The sequence below is a fragment of the Stenella coeruleoalba genome, assembly GCF_951394435.1.
Source record: "Stenella coeruleoalba genome assembly, chromosome: 9".
Taxonomy (NCBI): Eukaryota; Metazoa; Chordata; class Mammalia; order Artiodactyla; family Delphinidae; genus Stenella; species Stenella coeruleoalba.
This window is the reverse complement of record NC_137155.1, coordinates 59,004,297-59,027,880: the sequence shown is the minus strand read 5'-3', so window position 1 is coordinate 59,027,880 and position 23,584 is coordinate 59,004,297. Positions and strand designations below refer to the sequence as shown.

Here is a 23,584-nt window from a genome sequence, read left to right as displayed (position 1 = left end):
AAAGAGTGGATTTTATGGTATGTGAATTATACTCCAATAAAGCTGTTATTTTTTTTAAAAAACTGGTACAGCATGATTAATATCAGGCAAAATAGAATCCAGGGCAAAACATATTAATAGAAATTATAAAGTGTTCTGGAAACATAAATGCAAAGGTAATTAACTGTTCCCATGGCTTATGGACCATGAAAAGCATAAGAAACCTCTGAGAGAGGTCTTCTATAGTTGAAGGGAGTGGGGAGGGGGTGAGCAAAACTTTGCCACGTGGGAATGTCTGGGGTGTGTGGCAACCAGTCCCAGCAAGCATGGCGCTCACAGAGCCAGGTTGAGCTTTAGTTTGTAAGCTTCTAAAGAAAGGAGAGATGTTAGACACTGGTGTTTTAAATATAGCACCCTGGGGCATGTGTGGAAAATGAATTATAGGGCAATGAAGAAGCAGCAAATAGGTAGACCAATTTGGGGATTCACATGAGCAAGGATGGATATTTATTTGAATTAGAGTAATGGCAATGGGACAGAGCCAAGGATGACAGCAGTTTGGATGCCTGGGATGTGGGGAGAAGAAAGAGTCCAGGACAACCCCAAGGCTCCTTGCCAAGGCAATCTAATATTAATTAAGGAAGGCAGGAGAAAATGTGTGGGTGTTGGGCGGTGGTGAATGGGTGGGGAGAAGTGAGTTTAATTTGAAGCATATGAGGTCCTTCTGGCAAATGGAAATTTAGATCTGAAATTTAGAAAAGAAGCAGGGCTGGTGACAGCGGTTTAGGAATCTACATAAGGCAGTTGGGTGTGTTTCGTCCTCTAATGCTAATCGTATGAAAAACTAGAAAAGTATAACATTTTAAATTACTGAGTCACTTCTGTAATTTCTAATTAAGTCAGGGACATGGCTAATAATGGAAGTTATGTCAGGTGGCTGATACTTCTAGCTGCCTACTCAATAACCATTTCCTCTTCTTCCTTAGAGCAAAATCCCTAATTAGAGAGAGGGGTGGTAGTTGCAGTTTACCCAGCTAAAAATATTTGACTTCTCAGACTCTTTACATTTTAGAGCAACATTGTGACACCATCCTGGCCAATGAGATGTCGTCAGAAGTAGCTGGGGAGGGCATCACTTTCTATCTAAAAAGGCAAAACTTCCCTAATAGAAGGGCCCTCGCTCTTTAGCTATTTACACATTTCCTTTCTTCCTGCCTAAAGATGTAAGCCTAGAGATACAGCAGCCATCTTGTGACCATGAGGCAACTAGATTTAGGATGATGTCCTACATGGTGAAGAAGGTGAAGCAGGGAAAGGCTGATTCTCTGATAGTACTGTTTGAGCTCCTGCATCGCCCCTGGACTGCCTTTCTTGGGAGTCTAGCTCCACAAGACACTCTTGTATCTGTTTAGGCCAGATTCTGATGTGTGCATTGTTTTTGTTTTGTTTTGGCAGCTGAATGCAATCCTAACTGATATAAATCATACTTGGGCTAATGTATATGTAATGAGACTAAAAAGACATGACCATTATTTCAAGTACTAAAAAACAAGTTTAAAAATCAAATATCATTTATTCTTAATACCAAGAAGTATTGAAAGTATTAAAGGGCTTAAAAGGTAGTACAGAGCACTGGTTATTTCTTTTTCCAAACAGTGTGATAAAATCTGCAGCTAAAGGGAGATTATGGGACTACCAGTATTAAGAAAATTCATGAACACATCTATTAATGAGTTTATGTGTATGATGACACCCTTTGCATTTTTTCTGGATAAAGTCAACTGATCTGGCTCATGTATATAGCTTCAGCCAGAACAAATGTTCTTAAAGATGGGATTGTTCACCTGACTCTCACAAGAATTATAATCTTTGGAAGAATCTTTCTACTCTCCCAGGCACTCAGTAAGCGTAGCTAAGGAAATAGAACATCCCCAAACCACAGTGTTCTGGCCCTTCACAGAAGAGCTTTTATTGGGCTGTGCTCTGAGAGTATGTCTCTGGAACTGCAGTCAATGACGTTCTAAGAAACACTTATTATTAACTTCTACCACAAAACTTCCATTGTCTTCATGGCAGGGACCATGTTGAAGACTTAGATCTCTATGGCAACAATGACTGCTTTGAAGAACCGCCAGGAGAAAGCCATCCCAAGTTTCAGGACCAGGAAAAGCTGTGTAACTGATCTCATTTTATCTCATGGTCACTGTGGATTGAGTAACTATTTGTGTTTTCCTCTTTGTTTTGGTTACTGGGAAGCTCTGACAAATTTTTAATCCCATCTCCCGAAACTACACCAAACCTTATAGTAAACTCATCTCTAGAAATTACCTGCACCTTATAACATAGTCTTGTTCACTAAATTACCTTTGATTTTATCTTGCTTCCTTATCTGTGTGTTCTCTTTACCCCAGTTTCATTATTAATTTTATGTTGTTTATGCCTCAAATGCTTTATGGAACCAGAAACACTTAAGGCAAACAATTTTTAAAAGCATCAGATGATAATAATTTTAAAAAGAGCTAATTTATTGAACATTACTATGAACCAAGCACTGTCCTAGGCACTGGACCTATTTTAAGTTTTTTACCCTAAATATGAGATAAGTAGTATTATTACTATTCCCACTTTACAGATGAGAAAACTGAGGCACAGAAAGGTGAAGTAATTTGTCCAAGGTCATACAACAAATAAATGATGAAGGAAAGATTCCAACCCAGGTGTTTCAAATGACAACCGTTTTACAAAAGAAGAAATAATAATATTTAATTTCTAAAAGAAGCAGAGGCCTTCTGATCTTACAGGCTGAGCTTAGCATCCTTCAGCTTTAAAGGAGATATCTATTACACATCTTGTCCATACAATCATGCCCGATGACCCATATTAACAGAGGGGAATGAGACAGTAAAAGTCAAAAGGACAGTTAATCCAAACTGACTTTTGACCTTTAAATATGAAGGTATTCATTCATTCACTCACTCATTCATTCACTACTCATCACATGCCACCTATGATGCAGCTGCTGGGAAGAGAGATGAAACAGATATAGTACCTGTCCTCCAGGAGTTCAGGTGCAATAAGGGAGAGTCAGACAGGTAAAGGGCACGTTGGGCTTATGAGTTGGCTGATAGCAGACCAGGGCAGGGTGTGGCATGATCATTCTGAGAACAGTTTAGCCCTTGGCCTCTCTGTCCATCTGATAATGGGAGTAAGAAAAATCAGCTCCCTTATAGGGCTGTTGGGTTGATTTCATATGTAGAAAGCTCTTAGCCTAGTCAGGCACAAGTATTCAGTATGAGGTAGCCTTTGGCTGTTAAGGCACAGTGGATGGCAGCCTGGGCACCTTGCTCTGACACACACCTGCACACACATGGGCCCAAGTCCTCACAAGCTCCCTACTGCCTCCTCTTAGATACTCCCAGGAGCTGACAGGCTTATAGTCCATAGACAGGCCTGCCACTTCCTTTCTGGATGCCACCATCTCAAATTCAGTGTCTCACTGGAATACATCGCCCACACAGGGTGAATATTCCTTCAAGATGCACTTGAAAATCTTTCACAGAGCCTGGCCCACATAATGCCCACCTGGCATTTTTGCCACATTTGCTCCGCTTCACTCTATCTCTTTGGCACTTCAGCACGGCAGTTCACCATACGATTCCCCTGCTGCAAAACGGGTCGGGTTCCTGCTTGGGCAGGCCTAAGGAAATACCCAACTAGAAGGGCAAAGGGGAAGTTTCAAGTGCACTATTGGCTGAAGTCAGTGAGAAAACTTATGTGCTGCACCTGCTCCGCATCAGCTGGGAACCGTCCCTCTCTTCGGTTGTGTGCGGTGGCTAAATAAGAAGTAATTAATCATTTTCTCACCAACCCTAACTCATATTTAATAGTTCCCTCTTGAAGTCTGTTTTGTCATGCTCTCAGCAGAGTCAGTCAAACATTATGATTCCTTTCTAAATATTCCAGCAGCCAGATGGCAGGAACACTAACTGTGACATGGCAAAACTCGCCTAAAGATAACTTTGTGATGCATAATCACGCTTAATGGTACTCAGCTGAGCAGATCCAGCCAGCTACCTCTTTACCTGCCCCACTTAATCCAGCTTCTTCAAACCCAAACCTTCTAATTCTAAGAACGAGACAAACATTCAACTCTGCAATGTGATATTAGCTGGTAAAACAAACACGATTCTACTCCTCCGGCTTCTGAATTTTAGGCAGAAGGATAAAATCACTAGAAGAACACACTTCAGGACACATTTCTCAAGATTTCTCTCTAGATAAAATATTCCTGTACCCTAAAGTTTCAAATGTTTCTGCACCAAATGTAAGTATATTTACAACACGTTTGCTGGAAAACAAATTTCTGTCCTTCTGCTGAGATATTTTTGTAGGTTTTTTTTAAACATAAGCATTGATAAACATATTTATAAATTCTAGAACGTAGGGAAGTTGACTGTTTTTCCCTAGTGAAAATCCTACATGTTCTCTAGAGTAAATTACATTTTGGTTTCTCAGATCTTTTCTAGGTTATATTATTTATTTTGTGTGTGTATTTAAGTGACTGCAAAATCACAACCTGTACTGTATGATTTCTGAACAATAAATCTCCTAAAAACAGTGTTTCCAGGCTGGGCCAGCTGGCTTTCTCCTGTTCCTAAAACTGTATGTTCTTAAACACACACACACACACACACACACACACTTCCTCCATCCCTTCCACTGCTGGCTACCTTCAGTCTGTGACACAATCTCACACTCACAGCTATATGAAAACAACAGAGGCTCCTGGAAAGGAACTAAAAGGGGGCACAGCAGGAAGCCAGTCTTCAAGTCTCTGTCACCCTGATGGCTCTGCCCTGATTCAGGTGGCTGAAAATTGCTTGTTTATGGTTGCACGTATAGAATTTGACATCTGTGTACCCAGGTTCTTAACCCTGCTCCCCTGAGTAAGGCATTTAACCTCTGTGACCTTTTATTTTCTTGTCTGTAAAAAAAAGGCACAATAACAATACTGCCCTTAAGGAAATGTGAATCATGTGAGGTGATTCGTGTAAAGGCATTTGGTAAGGCCCTCTGCAGTGTGTATTTCATTTCCCGTTATTGCTAAACTTTCTTTGCTCCCTGTTCTTATTTATTTATTTATTTTTCTGATTTGGCTTCTGTGGTTTTTAAATGTATCTCTAAAATTCCTTGGCTGGAAAACTGCAGTAATCTGTGTGCTACTATAATGAGTGGATTTTTAGCATTAAATTTTTATTTACTTTTTTACTGAGGGAAAGCATTAGTGCACAAATCTCAAGGGAATAACCTCACAAATATCTATATATGTACACCTGTGTTACCACTACTTAGGTCGAGGTAGGGAGCATTTCCGGCACCTGTGAAGCCTCCTTTTCTGTCCAAGTCATTACCAGGCCCAAAGGCAACCCAACCCCTCTTCTAAGCTTCGTCCCCATTAATAGCTTTGCCTAAAATTAAAAAAAAAAAATTTTGTTTTTCAGGGGAGGCTGGAGTCCCTGCGATAACTACTACTGCTGACCAGAAGACATGTACTTCTCTTCTCTCTAAAGAGATAAAGATTCTGTAAAGGAGGAGAGAGGCACGAACTTTCTGAATCACACAGGTTATGCAGAACAAAGCCCTCATTTTGCAGCCAAGGACACCCCCAGGCTCGGAGAAGCGAAGTGATAGCCCACCTTCTTGCTGCAGAGTAACTTTCCTTCCAAACAGCCCGTCACAAAACAGCGCGAGCGTCAGGGATGTTGTCAGCTCGTCCCAGCGCGCCGGAACAGCTCTGCCGGCCTCTCCCGGGAGAGAACTTCTTTCTAGGGAGCAGCGCGCACTGGGTCCCCACGCCGCCCCCGCTCCCGTCGCAGGCACACCCACGCGGCTAGCAAGCCACGCTCAGAAGGCGCTGTTCCTGCGAGCCAGTGCCCGCCTGCCCACGGGGACAGGGCTAGGCTCCCTGTCCTCCAAGCCCCACCCGGAGATTCGGAGCGCCCTCTTCCCCAGCCCTGCTCCCGCATCCCCGCTCCACCTCCGCCTCCGGTGCGTACTGAGGAAGGCGGGGAATAGGCTCTGCCACTTTCTCCCTTATTCCTCCAAAGGAGACTTTAAAACCCATGCATGGCCAGAATTAAATCGCTGGAGCACAGACTACTGACCTCTGGGGCCTGGAGATGAGCACTGGGAAGGGAGTCCCGAGACCTGCGCTCTGGCCCCAGTTCAGTCACCACGAGCTGTGTGACCTTGTGTAAGTCACTTTACATCTCCGAGATTGGCTTCCTCATCGAGGGCTTCTGTATCCCCCAAGCCACCTTCAGTTCTACAATTTCCTAGCTGCTCTTTACTTCGCTCCCGCTCATCCCGCGACAGCCCCCTCCCCAGCGAGACCCCAGCCTTTTGTTCTGGGGGTGAAGAGGGGAAGGGAGGAACGGAGAGCTTGGCGAAGACCAGGCCCGGGCGGCCTTGTCGCCAGGGGCCGCTCTCCGGATAGTCGGGTCGGTGGAAGTCACCAGACAACCCCGCGGTGACCTCGTTCCCTCCGCGGTCCCGTTACGGCCGGGCCCCGGAGACGCCGGGCAGCGGGCGGCAGGCTCCTGAGGAGCGCAGCGCGTCGCCCCGGGCTGGGAGCGCCCGGACACCCGCATGCGCGCACGCAGCACTCCTGCACCCGCCGGCGTTTCACTCAGCTCCGGGACGGCCCGAGCGCCCGCAGCTGCGGCTCGTCCCTCCTCCCTCCGGCACCGACCCGGGCACGCGCGCGGAGCCGCTACCTGCCGCTGGTCGTGCCGAGGACAGGACAGGATTCGTCTCTGGCCGACGTCCCCGCCGCCGCCGCCGCCTCTAGGCTCCGGGCTCCGTCCCGCAGCGTCCGTGCTCCAGGCGGCGCCGCTGGGGCCAAGCTGCGTTGGGTGCTGCGCTCGGTGAGCGCCGCTCACTCCCCGGCCGCCAGCTCTGGGGCTGCCGGGACGCGGAGGCGGGGCCGTCGCCCCCACCTGCTCCTCAGGCTCCTGCCGGGGAGCCGCAGCCGGCCCGCGAGCAGGGACGCGGCCCGGGCGGGCGGGGTCGCTCTGGAACCCGGGAGGCGGGTCCTAGCCTCCGGGCGCGCCTCCGTCTGACGGAGGCCCGAGTCTAATCTGAGGAGAGAGTCTAAGCTTGCGGCCCAAGGCTGGAGTTCCCCACATAGGAGGGGCTGTGACGCGAGCAACACCCGGCCCAGCACCGCCAGGCTGGGGACACTCCACTCCTTCATCAATTTATTCCAAAATATTCTGAGCCCCTCCTATGCTCCAGGCAGCGTCATAAGCGGGACAAAAGAGAGAACGAGATCGTCTCGTGCCCTTGCGGAATTCACGGTCTAAAAAGGGAAACAACGAATGGACAGCTACACCGCAGAACCAAGAGGGAGCGGTCATAGAGGGGGCCCTGATCCAGACTTGGGGAAGTCAGGGAAGGCTTCTGGAGGAGGTGGTGGCTAAAAGAACTGAAGGATGTGCATGAATTATCCGGTTGGAGTGACCTGGGGAGATAGATTGTCCCAGGTGGAGCCGAAGGGGAGAGGGAGCCGACTGCCGGAAAACTGAAGGGTCTAAGGAGCCGAAAGAACTTGGTATGTCCAGTAAATCCTTGCCACACTTCACGTTCAGACCCCTAAAAAGATGCAGAAAGATTGTGTCTGAGGCTGGATGTATTCCACTAGGCGCATGATTGGTTGGTGAGGATTTCGAATCTCCCACGTGCTGCGCATTCCCGCTAATGGAGGAGCTAAGAGGATACTCGTGGACCGTTCACTGCAATTTACCCGAGCATCTGTGAGCCAGGCCCTCTGCAGGACCCTTAGCATGTGCTGTGGAAGGAGGCTGTGTCTCTGTGCAAAAGGAGCTACAAGTCTACAGTGGGGGAGAGACCTGTACTCAGCGCTTGGATGAGGTGCATGGCAACACAGGTGAGAGAGCAGTTAATGCTGGTAGGGAGGGGGATCTCACACATGGATAGCAAACTGTCTCCAGGTTCAGGTTCTGTAGCAGCTGCTGTCAAAGTATGTTGCCCAAGCAGACCTTAGCTGGTTTCTTAATTACTAGTGTTTATAGGCTGACAATGTGTAGGCTTATATTTACAGCAAGGATAAATAATTCACTCCTGATGCTGTTCCTTCCTGTGTTGTCAAGAACGTGGGCTTCTGTTTGACTTAGGTGAAGAAGGTGTAGTCAGTGGAAGCCAATGAGGTACTTGCTTCCCACCTGTTTGTCCTGTGCAACTCATGCCTTTCCTCCTGTGTTGTCAAGAGCATGGGCTTCTGTTTGACTTAGGTGAAGAAGGTGTAGTCAGTGGAAGCCAATGAGGTACTTGCTTCCCACCTGTTTGTCCTATGCAACTCACGCCGTTCCTCCTTTAGAACCAAAATAAATGGGCATGGGCATGAAATGTGAAAAACTGTGCTCAACCTAAAATTCATAAACCGTTTTGCACAGGTGATCACTAAAAGAAAAACATTTGAAACATTACCAGACAGTTTCCTTCTTGGGATCCCTAATGTGTATTCTCATTAAATACAAAACTACTAGTATTCTAATACAAAAGGAAGGAAAGGTAAAAGAGCAGAGAAGACATTTGCATGAGCCCAGAGTTCCCACCAGGTCTTCTGCTGAATGGCCCAAGCAGGAGTTAGTCGAATGGAGAGGCTGTTATCTTAAGAGATAGTTGTGAGCTGGCGTGGATCAAATAATTTGTGCAAAAAGGCTACTGGTTGGAAAGGATAGAGAAATGGTGAGTGAGGAAAATATTTGGAAAGTGGGGACATTTGTGCTGAAAGCTTCAGGTGCCCAATGTCTCATATCCATGTGACGTAACTGTGCCATTGATGCCTTGTTTTTATGGACATTAGAGAAGGATCCATTCCCCCTGGCTGCACCAGGATGTACATAACTACAGGACAGCACTAGCTATTCCAGGTGGATGATACAGGCATACCTTGGAGATATTGTGGGTTCAGTTCCAGAACACAGCAATAAAGCAAATATTGCACTAAAGTGAGTCACATGAATTTTTTGGTTTCCAGTACATATGTTTACACTATACTGTACTCTATTAAGTGTGCAATAGCATTATATCTAAAAAAATGTACACACCTTACTTAAAAAAAAAACTTTATTGCAAAAAAAATGACTGACCATCATCTGATAAAGCAAGGTTACCACAAACCTTCAATTTAAAAAAAAAAAAAGCAAGATCTTCGAAGTGCAGTAAAACGAGATATGCCTGTATTTGTTTAGTCACAGGTGCTGTAAGTCACCTTCCCAATAGCCAAACCCTTTTCCCTTTCCTTCCTATTAACAGAACTGAGGATTATGATTGGTCCAAGACTACCATGACAGTCCCATTCCTGATTTCTCAGTCTTTCTTGCAGCTAAGGAAGTCATTGACCCGGTTCTGGCCAATGAGTTGAAAGAGGGAGTTGGCTGGGGGGCTCCTGAGACCTCCTTTGCAGGCTCTGACTTTCCATTTTTCATGTTCTTTGTGCCTTGAACACAAATGAGATGGCTAGTGATGCTGCAACCAGATTACAACCAAGAGACAATGAACATGAGACCAAAAAGCCAATATAATCAGGGTGGCAGAGTGGAAAATAGAGCAAGTGTGTATGGTACTTCTGGGCATTCAGATGAAATCCAGCAACAGCCCACCTCTGAACTTTTTATGTGAACTTTTAAGATAGCCCTCGCTAGTTTAAGCCACTGAGACTGAGTTTTCTATTCCTTGTGGCCAAATGTATTTCTACTGTGGCCAAATGTATTGATACTGTGGCCTGGTAAAGGGCAAACATCTCTTCTCCCCCTGCTCACCAAATGCCTGCAATAGCTCACCTTTCACACTTTCTCCTTGTAAACTTATATTTATATCTGCCATGACTTATTAGCTCTTCAGGAGAACAGCACTGTAGAAATCTTAAATGTTTTATACATGTATCAGCATCCATTCTTCAAGAATTTGTAGAGCAGCTATTAGATGGTGATAATGTACTGGGGGTGCTAAAATGGATTCACAGCCATGCCTCCAGGGAGCTGACAGCTTAGCAGAGGACACGGCTTGTAAATAGAGTATTACAGTTCCCTGGAGAGAGGGATAATACAGGAGAAGAAATGATGAACACTGCCTGATGGCGGGGAGAAGGGAGACAGTAATGCCTGAGCTGGGCTTTCGTGGATGAACTGGAGTTTCCCATCAGAAACTGGGGAAGGAAAGCCATTTCAGGGAAGAGAAAATCTGAAAGAGGTTGGTGGACCAGGAGCCTCAAACTCCACATGTCTGAAATTGAACTCACGGTCTTTGTACTGAACCTGACCCATTCTCGGTGTTGCCCATCTCCCCAGCCATCCAACCCAACCACCCAACAAACCCTCAGCTCCCTTTCCCTCATGGCACCTCCCCTCGGTGGATTTTGCCTCTTGGCCCCATCTGGTTCTACCCTTCTGCACCAATGCCACCTGCCACCAGAGCCTGTCACCTCTCTCCAGCACTTCCACAGTTGCCTCTTAGCTGGTCATTCTGCAACGTGCTGCTTCTCTCTTCCAAACCAGTACTCACAGTGTGGCCAGAGATGGTCTTGAAACTCAAAGCTGATCTTAACTCCCATTATCTGTAATTTCATTCTTTTTGCTTTGCTCTGATGATAATAACCAAAGTCCTGAGCTTTGTCTGAAGGCACTCACAGTCTACAGCATAACTTACTCAGCCTTTTCCCTCTCCCTTGATCTCTTTACTCCAGTCGTGTTGGCCTGCTTTCAGATCCTTGAACAGGTAATACCCTTTATTGTCACTCGCCCTTTGCACATGCTTTTCCCTCTTTGAAGAGAACATCCCCAAAATGAACTCCTCCTCATTGTTCAGATCTCAACTTAACTCAGCCATCACTTACCTGGAATTCGACAATGTCACCTTCCACTATAAGAGCTCATCATCCCATGTAACTTTCTATTGCAGCATTCATTACAGTTGTAATGATGCCATTATTGGTTTGATGATTTGATTAATGTCTGTCCCCCAGACTAGACCATGGTATCCATGACTTCAGGAACTGTCTCTGTCTCTATTGTATCCTTATCTCACAGAACACAGACTACTACATAGTAGGCACTCAACACATGTTTGTTGAGTTATGAAAGAAATGAACAAATGAGGCTTGGAGTCTTGACCTAAGTATTTGAGAGTCTATATATTTTTTAACTTTTAATATCAACCTTATTGAAAAGTAATTTACATATGAAAAAATGTACTCATGTTAAATGCCAACAAATATGTTCTCTGATGTAACCTCTACCCTTATCAAATATTTCAAACAACCCAAAAAGGTCCCTTGTGCCCCTTTGCAACCAGTCCCTACTCCCAGTCCCAGGCGACCACAGAACTATTAGCTTTGTCTTTTCTAGAGCTTTGTATATACATGATATACTCTTTTGTGTCTGGCTTTTTTGTTCAGCATAATGTATTTGAGCTTCATCTATGTGTTTTGTGTGATTTATTCCTGTTTATTGCTGGTTAGTATTTCACTGTATTTCACAATGCCAGTATTTGTTTATCCATTCACCTGTTGGTGGACATTTGGGTTGATTCCAGTTTTAGGATGTTACAGTTAAAGCTGCTTTGAATATTTGTGTATAAGTCTTTTTGTAGATAAATGTTTTTATTTCTTTTAGGTAAATACTTAGGGATATAGTTTTAAGAATCATTAGCATTTAAAGATAAAACCTTGGAATCACAATGACAAACGACTTCACACCCACTAGGGTGCCATAATTTTTAAAAAAGGAAAACAACAAGATGTGGAGAAGTTGGAACCCTCATACATTGATGGTGGGAATGTAAAATGGTGCCGCTGCTGCGGAAAACAGTTTGATGTTTCTTCAAAGAGTTAAACATAGAATTACCATGAGACCAAGAAATTCCAATCCTAGGCATATACCGAAAAAAATGGAACACAAGAGTTCGAATAAAACTTGGACCTGAAAGTTCATAGCAGCACTATTCACAATAGCCAAAAGGTGTAAACACCCAGATGTCCATCAACAGATGAATGGGTAAAAAAATGTGATATATCCATATAACGGAATATCATTTGACAATAAAAAGGAATGAAATACTGGTACATACTACAGCATGGACGAGCCTTGAAAACATTAGGCTAAGTGAAAGAAGCAGACACAAAAGGCTGCATATTGTTGAATTCCATTTATATGAACTACCCAGAATAGGCAAATCCATGGAGACAGGAAGCAGATTAGCGGTTTCCAGGGGCTGAGGAGAGGGGAGAATGGAGCATAGGTGCTTAATGTGACCGGGGTTTCCAACTAGGGGGTAAAAATGTTCTGGAACCAAATAGTTGTCATGATTGCACAACATTGTGCATGTACTTAATAATGCCATTGAATGGTGTACTTTAACATGGTTAAAAGGGTAAATTTTATGCTATGTATACTTTACCACAATAACGATGATGATGATGATGGTAATAATAATAATAATAAAAGTTACAACCGGACTTCCCTGGTGGCGCAGTGGTTAAGAATCCGCCTGCCAATGCAGGGGACACGGGTTCGAGCCCTGGTCCGGGAAGATCCCACATGCCACGGAGCAACTAAGCTCCTGCGCTGCAACTACTGAGCCTGCGCTCTAGAGCCTGCAAACCACAACTGCTGAAGCCTGTGTGCCTAGAGCCCGTACTCTACAACAAGAGAAGCCACCACAATGAGAAGCCCGTGCACCGCAACTAGAGAAAGCCCCATGTGCAGCAACGAAGACCCAACACAGCCAAAAATAAATAAATTTTAAAAAATAAGTACAACCTTAGAGGGGTGTGAGGGTCTTGGGCAGTGGTTCCCACCCTCTGTAAAGACTGCTGCATCACCCCATGCACCACAAGCCCATAGCTGGCTGAGGGTGGGGCTACCTGTCAGGTAGAATTTAGCCATGAGTCTTCCGTGCAAGTGTCTGCCTAGGGAGGAGGCTCCACCTTGCTGAGAGTAAGAGTTAAGAAGCATGGCATTCTATCGCTTAACATCAGGCTGGGGCTGATTCCTGCAGGTTCCTGGGATGGCTGAGAAACGACTTCATGAGCACAGCACGAAAAAGAGAGCAGGCAGTTCTATTTAAACAGCAACACTGTGCCAAAGAGTGCCCAAAGGAATAGTTCACTACCTGTGGATGCCGTTTAATCCCATCGTGCTGCCTCCCAAAATTATACTGTTCTTCCAAAATGTGCTGCGAACACCCAGAGGTTGCAGTCTACCTTTCTTGCTTCCAGAGTAAGAATAGAGGAAGGTCGAGGCCCATACAGAACACAGGATTTTACTGAACAGGCAGAGAAAGAGGATCCAACTGATGAAGGAAGAGGGAGAGAAGGGAAAAAGAGAGAGGAAAGAGCCTGGAGAGAAGGGGGTACAGAAACCAAGGAGAGAGAAGACGTGGCCGACAGCATCATGCTGCATGGAATTCCCATTCAAGGGCCAAGAAATATGACAATAGGAGGTCATCGGTTACTCTAGCAATTGCAAGTTCAGTGCAGTAGAACAAGCAGAAGCCTGATCTTAGTGGGTTGAAGTATAAGAAGTTGCTGAGGGAGTATTGACCATACTTTGAGTGTGCATTATTTTTTCAGAAACTTCAACCAAGAAGAGGGGAGAGAGGATTAAATCTAGAAGAGAAGAAAGGATCAAGGGAGAGTAGAGACTCTATCAATTGTAGGTTAAGAGAAAAGACCCAATAGAGAAATGATTTCAAGATTTAGGAAAGCGAGGGAGTTGGAAATATAGCGAGGTATTTTCTGAAGTACCTTTTTAGACTCATTCTTTGAGAAACTGAGAAGGGATTTGCTGAACAATATTTCACAAAGTTTTCAAAACCTTTAATCCTTCTAAGTACATAACATAAAATAGTATAAAAAAACCTTGATCTTGGAGACAAAAGATGTGGATTCAAGCTATTATCAACTAGCTGTGTGATGTTCACTATTTCAATAGCTTGTTAGAGCTTCAAAATCTTAATTCTTTCATCTGCAAAAAGGGGGCATTGATTTCTGCCATGCCTCAGAGTCATTATCAGAATACCAAGAGGGGAATTCCATGAAATTCATAAAATTGAAAGCACTTTGTTTTACTATTAGGGCCACAGAAATGTAAAGAACTTTACCTGTATTACTGTACCATATTTTTTTTTTTTTTTTTGCGGTACGCGGGCCTCTCACTGTTGTGGCCTCTCCCGCTGCGGAGCACAGGCTCCGGACGCGCAAGCTCAGCGGTCATGGCTCACGGGCCCAGCCGATCCGCGGCATGTGGGATCTTCCTGGACCGGGGCACGAACCCATGTCCCCTGCATCGGCAGGCGGACTCTCAACCACTGCGCCACCAGGGAAGCCCTACTGTACCATATTTTAAATTAATCTGCACTGACTGGAAACACCAACTAAAAGAAAATTATTATTTATTTTATTTCATTTTTAGGTCTTATTATTAGTTATCTATTTTATACATATTAATGTATATCTATCAATCCCAGTCTTCCAATTCATCCCACCACCACTGCCCTGCCCCGCTTTCCTGCCTTGGTGTCCATATGTTTGTTATCCACATCTGTGTCTCTATTTCTGCCTTACAAACTGGTTCATCTGTACCATTTTTCTAGATTCTACATATATGCGTTAATACACGATATTTGTTTTTCTCTTTCTGACTTACCTCACTCTGTATGACAGTCTCTAGGTCCATCCACATCTCTACAAATGACCCAATTTCATTTCTTTTTATGGCTGAGTAATATTCCATTGTATACATATATGACATTGTCTTTATCCATTCGTCTGTTGATGAGCATTTAGGTTGCTTCCATGACCTGGCTATTGTAAATAGTGCTGCAATGAACATTAGGATGCATGTGTCTTTTTTTTTTATATTTTTTTAAAAATTTATTTTATTATTTTATTTATTTATTTATTTTGGCTGTGTTGGGTCTTCGTTGCTGCGCTCGGGCTTTTCTCTAGTTGCAAGCGGGGGCTACTCTTTGTTGTGGTGCACGGGCTTCTCATTGTGGTGGCTTCTCTTGTTGCGGAGCATGGGCTCTGGGCGTGTGGGCTTCAGTAGTTGTGGCACATGGGCTCAGTAGTTGTGGCACACGGGCTTTGTTGCTCTGCGGCATGTGGTATCTTCCCGGACCAGGGCTTGAACCCGTGTCCCCTGCATTGGCAGGCGGATTCTCAACCACTGCGCCACCAGGGAAGCCCCGCATGTGTCTTTCTGAATTATGGTTTTCTCTGGGTATATGCCCAGTAGCGGGATTGCTGAGTGATAAAGTAATTCTATTTTTAGTTTTTTAAGGAACCTCCATACTGTTCTCCATACTGGCTGTATCAATTTACATTCCCACCAACAGTGAAACAGCGTTCCCTTTTCCCACACCCTCTCCAGCATTTATTGTTTGTAGACTTTTTGATGATGGCCATTCTGACCGGTGTGAGGTAATACATCATTGCAGTTTTGATTTGCATTTCTCTAATAATTAGTGATGTTGAGCAGCTTTTCATGTGCTTCTTGGCCATATGTATGTCTTCTTTGCAGAAATGTCTACTTAGGTCTTCTGCCCGTTTTTTGATTGCGTTGTTTTTTTTTTTAATATTGAGCTGTATGAGCTGTTTATATATTTTGGAAATTAATCCTTTGTCCATTGATTCATTTGTAAATATTCTCTCCCATTCTGAGGGTTGTCTTTTCATGTTGTTTATAGTTTCCTTTGCTGTGCAAAAGCTTTTAAGTTTCATTAGGTCCCATTTGTTTGTTTTTGCTTTTATTTCCATTACTCTAGGAGGTAGGTCAAAAAAGATCTTGCAGTGATTTATGTCAAAGAGTGTTCTTCCTATGTTTTCCTCTAAGAGTTTTATAGTGTCCGGAATTACACTTAGGTCTTTAATCCATTGTGAGTTTATTTTTGTGTATGGTGTTAGGGAGTTTTCTAATTTCATTCCTTTACATGTAGCTGTCCAGTTTTCCCAGCACCACTTGTTGAAGAGACTGTCTTTTCTCCATTGTATATCCTTGCCTCCTTTGTTACAGATTAGTTGACCATGGGCGCGTGGGTTTATCTCTGGGCTTTCTATCCTGTTCCATTGATCTATATTTCTATTTTTGTGCCTATACAATATTGTCTTGATTCCTGTAGCTTTGTAGTATAGTCTGAAGTCATGGAGTATGATTCCTCCAGCTCCATTTTTTACCCTCAAGACTGATTTGGCTATTTGGAGTCTTTTGTGTCTCCATACAAATTTTAAGATTTTTTTGTTCTAGTTCTATAAAAAATGCCATTGGTAATTTGATAGGGATCGCACTGAATCTGTAGGTTGCTTTGGGTAGTATAGTCATTTTCACATTATTGATTCTTCCAATCCAAGAACATGGTATATCTCTCCAACTGTTTGTGTCAGCTTTGATTTCTTTCATCAGGGTCTTATAGTTTTCTGCATACAGGTCTTTTACCTCCTTAAGTCGGTTTATTCCTAGGTATTTTATTCTTTTTGTTGCAGTGGTGAATGGGATTGTTTCCTTAATTTCTCTTTCTGATCTTCTGTTGTTAGTGTATAAGAACGCAAGAGATTTCTGTGCATTAATTTTGTATCCTGCTACTTTACCAAATTCATTGATTAGCTCTTGTAGTTTTCTGGTGGCATCTTTAGGATTCTCTATGTATAGTATCATGTCATCTGCAAACAGTGACAGTTTTACTTCTTCTTTTCCAATTTGTATTCCTTTTATTTCTTTTCCTTCTCTGACTGCCATGGCTAGGACTTCCAAAACTATGTTGAATAATAGTGGCAAAAGTGGACATCCTTGTCTTGTTCCTGATCTTAGAGGAAATACTTTCAGTTTTTCACCATTGAGAATGATGTTTGCAGTGCGTTTGTCGTATATGGTCTTTATTATGTTGAGGTGGGTTCCCTCTATGCCCACTTTCTGGAGATTTTTTATAATAAATGGGTGTTGAATTTTGTCAAAAGCTTTTTCTGCATCTATTGAGATGATCATGTGGTTTTTATTCTTCAATTTGTTAATATGGTGTATCACATTGATTGATTTGCCTATATTAACGAATCCTTGCATCCCTGGGATGAATCCCACTTGATCATGGTGATCCTTTTAATGTGTTGTTGGAATCTGTTTGCTAGTATTTTGTTGAGGATTTTTGCATCTATATTCATCAGTGATATTGGTCTGTAATTTTCTTTTTTTGTAGTGTCTTTGTCTGGTTTTGGTATCAGGGTGATGATGGCCTTGCAGAATGAGTTCGGGAGTGTTCCTTCCTCTGAAATTTTTTGGAAGAGTTTGAGAAGGGTGGGTGTTAGGTCTTCTCTAAATATTTGATGGAATTCACCTGTGAAGCCATCTGGTCCTGGACTTTTGTTTGTTGGAAGATTTTTAGTTACAGTTTCAATTTCATTACTTGTGATTGGTCTTTTCATATTTTCTATTTCTTCCTGGTTCAGTGTTGGAAGGTTATACCTTTGTAAGAATTTGTCCATTTCTTCCAGGTTGTCCATTTTATTGGCATAGAGTTGCTTGTAGTAGTCTCTTAGGATGCTTTGTATTTCTGCAGTGTCCGTTGTAACTTCTTTTTCATTTCTAATTTTATTGATTTGAGTCCTCTCCCTGTTGTTCTTGATGAGTCTAGCTATAGGTTTATCAATTTTGTTTATCTTCTCAAAAAACCAGCTTTTAGTTTTATTGATCTTTGCTATTGTTTTCTTTGTTTCTATTTCATTTATTTCTGCTCTGATCTTTATGATTTCTTTCCTTCTACTAACTTTGGGTTTTGTTTGTTCTTCTTTCTCTAGTTTCTTTATGTGTAAGGTTAGATTGTTTATTTGACATTTTTCTTGTTTCTTGAGGTAGGACTGTATTGCTATAAACTTCCCTCTTAGAACTGCTTTTGCTGCATCCCATAGGTTTTGGATTGTTGTGTTTTCATTGTCATTTGTCTATAGGTATTTTCTGATTTCTTCAGTGATCTCTTGGTTATTTAATAATGTATGGTATAGCTTCCATATGTTTGGGTTTTTTGTATTTTTTCCCCTGTAATTTATTTCTAATCTCATAGTTTTGTGGTCAGAAAAGATGCTTGATATGATTTCAATTTTCTTAAACTTACCGAGGCTTGATTTGTGACCTAAGATGTGATCTATCCTGGAGAATGTTATGTGTACACTTGAGAAGGAAGTGTATCCTGTTGTTTTGGATGGAATGTTCTATACATATCAATTAAATCTATCTGGTCTATTGTGTCATTTAAAGCTTGTGTTTCCTTATTAATTTTCTATCTGGATGATCTGTCCATTGGTGTAAGTGAGGTGTGATTGTCCCCCACTATTACTGTGTTACTGTCAATTTCCTCTTTTATAGCTGTTAGCATTTGCCTATGTATTGAGGTGCTCCTATGTTGGGTGCATATATATTTATAATTGTTATATCTTCTTCTTGGATTGATCCCTTGATCATTATGTAGTGTCCTTCCTTGTCTCTTGTAACATTCTTTATTTTAAAATCTACTTTATCTGATATGAGTATTGCTACTCCAGCTTTCTTTTGATTTCCATTTGCATGGAATGTCTTTTTCCATCCCCTCACTTTCAGTCTGTATGTGTCCTTAGGTCTGAAGTGGGTCTCTTGTAGACAGCATATATATGGCTCTTTTTTTGTATCCATTCAACGAGGCTGTGTCTTTTGGTTGGAGCATTTAATCCATTCACATTTAAGGTAATTATTGATATGTATGTTCCTATTATCATTTTCTTAATTGTTTTGGGTTTGTTTTTGTAGGTCCTTTTCTTCTCTTGTGTTTCTCACTTAGAGAAGTTCCTTTAGCATTTGTTGTAGAGCTGGTTTGGTGATGCTGAATTCTCTTAGCTTTTGCTTGTCTGTAAAGCTCTTGATTTCGCCATCAAATCTGAATGAGATCCTTGCTGGGTAGAGTAATCTTGGTTGTAGGTTCTTCACTTTCATCACTTTAAATATGTCATGCCACTCCCTTCTGGCTTGTAGAGTTTTTGCTGAGAAATCAGCTGTTAACCTTATGGGAGTTCCCTTGTATGTTATTTGTCATTTTTCCCTTGCTGCTTTTAATAATTTTTCTTTGTCTTTAATTTTTGTCAGTTTGATTACTGTGTGTCTCAGCATGTTTCTCTTTGGGTTTATCCTGCCTGGGAATCTCTGCGCTTCCTGGACTTGGGTGGCTATTTCCTTTCCCGTGTTAGGGAAGTTTCGACTATAATCTCTTCAGATATTTTCTCAGGTCCTTTCTCTCTCTCTTATCCTTCTGGGACACCTATAATGTGAATGTTGGTGCATTTAATATTGTACCAGAGGTCTTCTTAGTGTGTCTTCATTTCTTTTCATTCTTTTTTCTTTATTCTGTTCCATGGCAGTGCTTTCCACCATTCTATTTTCCAGGTCACTTATCCGTTCTTCTGCCTCAGTTATTATGCTATTGATTCCTTCTAGTATATTCTTCATCTAAGTTATTGTATTGTTCATCTCTATTTGTTTGTTCTTTAATTCTTCTAGGTCTTTGTTAAACATTTCTTACATCTTCTTGATCTTTGCCTCCATTCTTTTACTGAGGTCCTGGATCATCTTCACTATCATTGTTCTGAATTCTTTTTCTGGTAGGTTGCCTATCTCTACTTCATTTAGTTGTTTTTCTGGGGTTTTATCTTGTTCCTTGATCTGGTACATAGTCCTCTGCCTTTTCATTTTGTCTATCTTTCTGTGAATGTGGTTTTCATTCCACAGGCTGCAGAATTATAGTTCTTTTTGCTTCTGCTGTCTGTCCTCTGGTGGATGAGGCTATCTAAGAGGCTTGTGCAAGCTTCCTGATGGGAGGGACTGGTGGTGGATAGAGCTGGGTGTTGCTCTGGTGGGCAGAGCTCAGTAAAACTTTAATCCACTTGTCTGCTGATGGGTGAGGCTGGGTTCCCTCCCTGTTGATTTTTTGGCCTGAGGTGACCCAGCACTGGAGCTTACAGTCTCTTTTGTGGGGCTAATGGTGGACTCCGGGAAGGCTCACACCAAGGCGTACTTCCCAGAACTTCTGCTGCCAGCGTCCTTGTCCCCATGGTGAGACACAGCCACCCCCCGCCTCTGCAGGAGACCCTCCGACACTAACAGGTAGGTCTTGTTCAGTCTCCTATGGGGTCACTGCTCCTTCCTCTTGGGTCCTGGTGTGCACACTACTTTGTGTGTGCGCTCCAAGAGTGGAGTCTCTGTTCTCTGCAGTCCTGTCAAAATCCTGCAATCAAATCCCACTAGCCTTCAAATTCTGATTCTCTGGAATCCCTCCTCCTGTTGCCGGACCCCCAGGTTGGGAAGTCTGATATGGGGCTCAAAACCTTCTCTCCAGTGGGTGGGTTTCTGTGGTATAATTGTTCTCCAGATTGTGAGTAGCCCACCCAGCGGTTATGGGATTTGATTTTCTTGTGATTGCGCCCCTCCTACTATCTCATTGTGGTTTCTCCTTTGTCTTTGGATGTGGGGTATCTTTTTTGGTGAGTTCCAGTGTCTTCCTGTAGATGATTGTTCAGCAGTTAGTTGTGATCCCGGTGCTCTCGCAAGAGGGAGCGAGCACACGTCTTTCTACTCCACCATCTTACCCCCATGTCTGAAAATTATTATTTAAAATGAGAAATGTTACTGATAACTGTCCTCAGCTTTACAAACCCCCTTATGTGGTTTCAGAGTATCTCCCTTTGTCCACAAAAAATGTCACCTTACTTTACGCTGTGGGTAAAAGGGACAGTCGATGTGGTGTAGGAAGAAGTGGGTAATGGACCTTCTGGGTCCCCTCCTCACTTCTATCCAGATCTGTCACACTTCTCTGTGACAGTTTTCTTCACCTGGTTTTCTTGGCTCTTCTGTAGCCACTATGGTCCATTATCCTAAAGGCAAACTCTGCTTTCAGCTTCTTTGTTGAAATTATCGTCTGGGTTATAGTGATTACAATTTACCAAGGGCTTTCCCCAGTGTTGTTATAATGATCATCCTAACAAGCTATGGGTTTGGTCACCATATTTCAGTTGATGAAATGGAAGCTCAGAAGTTAATGGGCTTGTGAAAGTCTCAGGGCTGGTGAGGAGTAGAATTGTGAATGGAAACCGATCTCATGTACAGGACTCTCAGGTCACTGCCCAGCACAGTGCCTGGTGTAGAACACATTCCTTGAACACATGGCTAGATGAATGGCTCATTCCCATCTCAGCTTAGTTGTGCCTAATGCAATCTCCATCATGGTAAGAGCTATCATTGCCATACTGGAAGCCTTTTTAAATGGTTTTTATCCTCCTTCTGAGATTACTTGCTTCTGTTAATGGCACTAACAGTAACCGATTCTCTCAAGCCAAAAACCTGGGTCATCCTTCCCTTCTCCCTGACTTCCACCTGATCCATCACAAAACCATGTCCATTCTGCCTTCCAGACACGTTATTTTCCTGGTCATTCCCTTCTGTCGCTGCTTTAGTTCAGGGCTGGTCCACTGCCATCATCTCCAAACTGGTGTCTCTGGCTCCAATGTTCTCCCAGATCCTCCCAACTGTTCTCTACTCTGCATTCACAGTGATTTTCCTAAAGTGAAAATTTAATTACCTAATTCACCTGCTTAAAATCCTTCAATTGCTCTTGTATGCTTTTGAGGTAAAGCCTAAATAACTTAGTATTGCATATAAAGTCCTGCAAAATTTACCCCTCCCACATCATCTCCCATCCCTCATCTTCCCTCTCCATATTACAATGTGTGCCAGCTATCCCCAAAGGACTTGGGACCCCATGGATTCACCCTATGCTCTCCTGACTCTGCCCTCCCCCAAGCCATTTCCTTGTCTTGGAATACCTTTTCCCTCCTTGTTCCCTGGAGAACTCCTCCTCATCCTTCAATATCAATGCTCCCTTACTCTAGGGAAGCTTTCTGAACCCTTGAGGTAGACCAGGAGGCCCTCTTCTGAATATTTAACGCTCTCTTCCTCTATTTGTACTGCAGCACTTAGATTATGTTGTCATAGCTATTGATTTATTTGTCTATACCCTTAAGGGCAGAAATGGTGTCATTGTCCCAATACCACCAGCACCTAGCACATTAGGTGTCATATAACAAGTCAGTACTCAGTATATGTTTGAGTAATTAACAAAACAAAACAAAAAATCTAGGGACTTCCCTAGTGGTCCAGTGGTAAAGAATCTGCCTTACAATGCAGGGGACACGGGTTCTATCCCTGGTCAGGGAACTAAGATCCCACATGCCGCAGGGCAACTAAGCCTGCGTGCCACAACTACTGAGCTTGCGCACCTCAACTAGAGAGCCTGCGTGCCGCAAACTACAGAGCCCACAGGCTCTGGAACCCATGCTCCACAGCTACAGAGCCCAGGCACTCTGGAGCCCGCGTGCCACAACTAGAGAAGAGAAAACCTGCTGCCACAACTAGAGATAAGTCTATATGCCGCAGTGAAAGATCCCACGTGCTGCTACTAAGACCCAACAAAGCCAAAAATAAATAAATAATAAATCTTTAAGAAAAAAAAATATCTAGCCCTCTTTTTCTCGCCTGTCCAGGGAAGATTCTGCACCCGAAAGACAACAGCTTAGAGGTGACAAGTCAGCTAACGGGGATGTTTTATTTCTTTTTTTGGTGAGAAAGGACTCTGGCTAAACCTGCTTGGTGTGAAATCGTGGAGCAGTTTGGAACAGAATGATAGAATCAGAAAGAGTTTCTGAGCAATTCCTGGATCAGATCTCAACTTTGTAGCTTTGTGCTTTTGTTTCAAGTGGTACAAACCTTTAAACAGCAGCCTCACACATTTCAAATGTTAAAATTGTAGCCCAAGGTTAAATAAACACGCTTTAAAAATTTCTGCCATTTTGGGCTGGCTGTGTTCATACTGCCGTAACAGAGACGCCCTATTTGCAAGGATGATCAAGAATTGACTGCTTTTGAAGGTCCTGGACTTCTGCATATTAAGATGGTAACAAGGGATGGTATGTGACATGGTGTTAAATTGCTATTTAATGGCAACAAAGGAGAGTGACAGCTTCTCTGTCTGAAAGGTCAGTCAACCAGGTGACACAGCCAGGCCTTGGTTAGTCAATTCTTAAAAAGAGAAACCTGTCTTCATCTTTTCACTTCTATAGGGTAACAAGTTCAAATACCAGATTAGTTGTGTTTCCCTGTTTTATTCTTAATGAGAATAAAAGACTGCATCCTGAAAACACTTGAAAAGAGATGATCACGACTCAAAGTACATCAGCTGAAAGTATTTATCCTTCTTCTTGGCAATTCAAGCGAATAGTCAGGAAGCACTTAGTGAGGATGGGGGAAGGAATGACACTGGAAAAGGCTGCTGAGGATTGAAACCCCAGCAGGGAAGCCCAATTGTGATACCAAAGGCCATGTGACTCAGACCAGGAAAAAATGCATATGGGAATTTCAGGGTGTAACTTCCAGCATATCTCCACACATCCAAAATTCACATTATAACAGAGAAAATGCGAACAGGTGGAAAATATGCTGGAAGTTCCTTCAGGGCAATA

At 43.1% G+C, this 23,584-nt stretch overlaps 1 protein-coding gene across 5 annotated transcripts in view; it reads right to left on the bottom strand.

Moving 5' to 3' along the window:
• WIPF3 (WAS/WASL interacting protein family member 3) overlaps nt 1-6,889 on the bottom strand; it is a 91,117-nt gene extending 84,228 nt beyond the window's left edge. For 4 of the 5 annotated variants that reach the window (XM_079932001.1, XM_079932003.1, XM_079931999.1 and 1 more), the window contains exon 1: nt 6,756-6,889. The gene's annotated coding sequence lies outside the window, so the exon portion shown is untranslated. Of the gene's footprint in view, nt 1-5,675; nt 6,065-6,755 lie in introns of those variants that run through there. The other variant, XM_079932000.1, reaches the window with a different exon arrangement.
• Between the last annotated feature and the right edge of the window lie 16,695 nt (nt 6,890-23,584).